The sequence below is a fragment of the Penaeus monodon genome, chromosome 17 (genome assembly GCF_015228065.2).
Source record: "Penaeus monodon isolate SGIC_2016 chromosome 17, NSTDA_Pmon_1, whole genome shotgun sequence".
In the NCBI taxonomy this organism is placed as follows: Eukaryota; Metazoa; Arthropoda; class Malacostraca; order Decapoda; family Penaeidae; genus Penaeus; species Penaeus monodon.
The window spans coordinates 3773851-3777353 of record NC_051402.1 but is presented as its reverse complement, the minus strand read 5'-3'; positions in this window follow the sequence as shown (position 1 = coordinate 3777353).

Genomic DNA, 3503 nt, shown 5'->3' with positions numbered 1-3503 from the left:
AAAATACTGGGGGTAAAATGTAAAAGTGCGACGGGCCCCTCTTAAAAGAAGAACTCTGGAGAGATTAAAAATTTTGAAATTTCTTTCGGAAAGAGAACATGGCATAAATGTTTAAGTTTTTTTAACGTTGTAGACTACCATGCAGAACTTTTCAGTGAAAGGAAATCAAAAAGGTAGTTGGGGTAGTGCAAAAAAAACATGAATACCCTCGGGCCCGAGAACACAAGATAAAAACATGAGCAGTTTTAAATTTACCTCCTTTTGAAGAAAAATATTTTTTCCACCATTTTTGGGGGTCAAAAGCTGGGGGAACCCCGTATCTCTCAGATTTCCAAAAACACGAAACTAAAAACGAAAGTGACGGAAAAAAAACCACACGCGCCCTCTGATAAAAAATTCCCCTAAACTTTATAAAACTCAAGTTCCAATTAGTAAAATACCAAAAGGGGCCCTTTCCCCCCATGGAAAAATTTCAACATTGATCGTCACCTACATGTCTCCCAAAAAAAACAGGGTCAAAACTGTGTTTAAACAAATTGGCTAGCAACGGAAAGGGAACACACAAAATTTGGGTGTATGCATAGGTTAACCCCCGGGATCGCAGTCTGGATAAAAGGGTTGTGTTTGCCTGTATAAAAAAAAGTTATACAACTAATTTTAAATATAGAATCAAAAACTGGCAAAATACAAAAAGGGAGGGGCAGGTAAAATCCCGCAAGGGAAATTTTTAAAGCGGGGGGTCGGGAGTAGTTTTCTGTGACCCCAAAAGTGCTCTTCGGACGCTAAATTCTTTCAAAGCAGGTGGGATGAAGAATGGATTTGTTTAAAGCGTAACGTAACCTTAAAAACAGAGGAAATTTAAACCTTCAGTTGTAGGGTACCATTCATTTGGCATAGAACACGACCCCGTAACAAAATTGGCGAAAAAACCTCAGCAAGGGTTTGTGAACATAGTCTTGGGATGCCTTTGCGGGGGGCACAATATTGAAAATTCTCATAAGGAAAATGTAGATTGATTAAACTCAAAGGCCTGAACGTACCATAAGGCACTAGATCGTATAGGATGGAACCCTTCCCATGGGGGGCCGAAGTCAAACCAGATTTTGACGTGGGTTTTTCCAAAATCGTTTTTGGGTTTCAGAATGTATGGGAACTGCACGGTGCAAGAAGTGAGAAATCTAATGAACGTGTAAGGAAAAAAAACAACAAACGCTTGGCACTTTTTGGGAATTATGTGATAACCCTTCAGACCCCCTAACATGAGGTATAAAGAACTATGTGAATTTTTATTTTTTGATATTTTGGAAGATATACTCGTACTTACCCTAAATTTATTATGTAAAAACCCGTAAGAAAAAACAGTGTTATTAAAAAACCAGTGGAAAAAGCAATGTAAAATAATTTTGAGAGTTTATTTTTTTTTAATTTTTTTGTACAACTACTATTACGATACTGTACAATTCAGATTATGTAAAATGTAATAATTGCCCCCAGGAACCGGGGGAAAAAAACTTCTTAAAATTTTCCTTTTTAATTTTTTTAGTTTTTGGGAGCACTGTGGTCCGACTAGGTCAAGGAATTGGCCGAAAAGGGAAAAATAATGGGGAATCAAACAAAACCCCCAAAAAAAAAAAAATGTTTGGGGTTTGTGGGGGGGGGGGTGGGGTGTTTTGTGTTGGGGGGTGTGTGGTGGTTTGGGGGTTTTTTTTTGTTTTTTTGGGTTGGTGGGTGGGGTGGTGGTGCGGGGTGGTGGGGGGTGTTTTGGTGTTTGGGTTTGGTTTTTTTAAAGGGGTTTTTAGGGGCTGTTTTTTATGTTTTTTTTACTTTTGGGTTTTTTTTTTTATTTTGGGGTTCTGGGGTTTTTCGGTTTTGGGGAGGGGATTTTGGGGGGGTTTTTTAAAAAGGGGGGCTTCAGAAATAAAGGGGGTTTTTTATTTTCAAGGGGTTTTTAAATGATAAAAAAAATCGAAAAAAAACCCGGGAAAAGGCACGGGCCCCGTCCCCTTTTAAAAATTTTTGGGGGCTTTAAAAATTTTAAAAAAAACTGTTTTTTTCAAAACCGGGTTTGAATTCAAATTTTTTAAAACCGTTCATTTAGGTTTTTAAAAAAAAACCCCCCCAAAAAAAAACTTATTCTCGTTTTTTTCCCCCCAAAAAAAAAAAAATTTTTAATTTTTAAACCAAAACTGGAAAAGGGGGGGGGTTTTTTTTTAAAAAAAAAAGGGGGGGGCCCCCAAACCCCCCCGCCCTTTTTTGTTAGGTTTTTGGGTTCCCCCGGCGGGGCCCCCTTCCCCTTTTTTATTTTTGCAGGGCCCCCTTTTTTCTTCTTGAAAAAAAAACCCTTTTTTTAAAAAGGGGGTTTTTTTAAATTTTCCCGGGGGGTGATTTTTGTATGGTACGTGTACGTGTGTGTTATGTTTGCGTAAAGGCATGTGTGATTTGTTAAGTGTACGTGTACTGTATTGTATTTGTACGTGTTAACGTGTGTGTTATGTGTTTGTGTGACTTGTAAAGTGTGACAAGGGTAACTACGTAAAGAGCTTGTTCGCGGGCGCTTGAGCATGTGCGAACGTAGTTACGTGGTAGGCGTACGTTACTCATGTAGATTTATATAAATCACATGCACATTTACATAAAAACTAATCAGCTCTTACAAAATGGGTAATTCTTACGGTATGGACGCACTCGCCAGAGAACACAGTCCACCAACTCCAGCCAACAATCTTGGGGGACACGTGGGGACCGGGGGTTTGGGGGGGGGGGTATAGAGTGGCGTCAGTTTGTTTGAGTGTCAGTAAAGGACGACAAAGAAAATATATGAATTGCAAAAGAAATTTGACTTTGGAAATGCGAGCCAAACTTCGATTTACGAGATCATAGAATGCGACTTTTCGAGTCCAATTTTTCATATTTATGATGAAAAAAAGAATACAGTGTTCGATTATCCCCAGCCATAAAAATTAGGAAAAGAGCATAGATGCGCACACGGTTTAACGCACAAAATTTACTGTCCACATCCAAAGTTGCCGTGTACTGGGGTGCCCTTCGGCCACTGCCCAAGGGAGGATTGATGGGGGGCTCTGACCTCCAACACGTCCCCCGGCAACATTCTCTTCCACCTCGATATGCACGGCCAAGATAGCAGGCTTGAAACAGGTCCTGGTTTGGTCACTTTGCCTTTACCGTATATTTATTTACTTCGCCAAGGAACCCCCCTCATTTTATCTCTCCTGCGTGGTAAAACAAAAGAAACACAAAACGAATATGATATGACAACGTACCTTACAGCGAGGGTGCAAATTGGCCAGCGAAGGAGGAACGATGCAGTCTTTGTTGGAATCTGTGGATGTTCTTAATATCTAGTCTAACAAATCGCCTACCTTTTCACTTTTTTTCAGTTAATAAATGTCCTGATGCTGTTAAAAAATGATAAGTTTTCGTTTTTCCTTGAAATTTAGAGTGGGAATTCTCTACACCACCATAGCAAATATGACACCATCGTC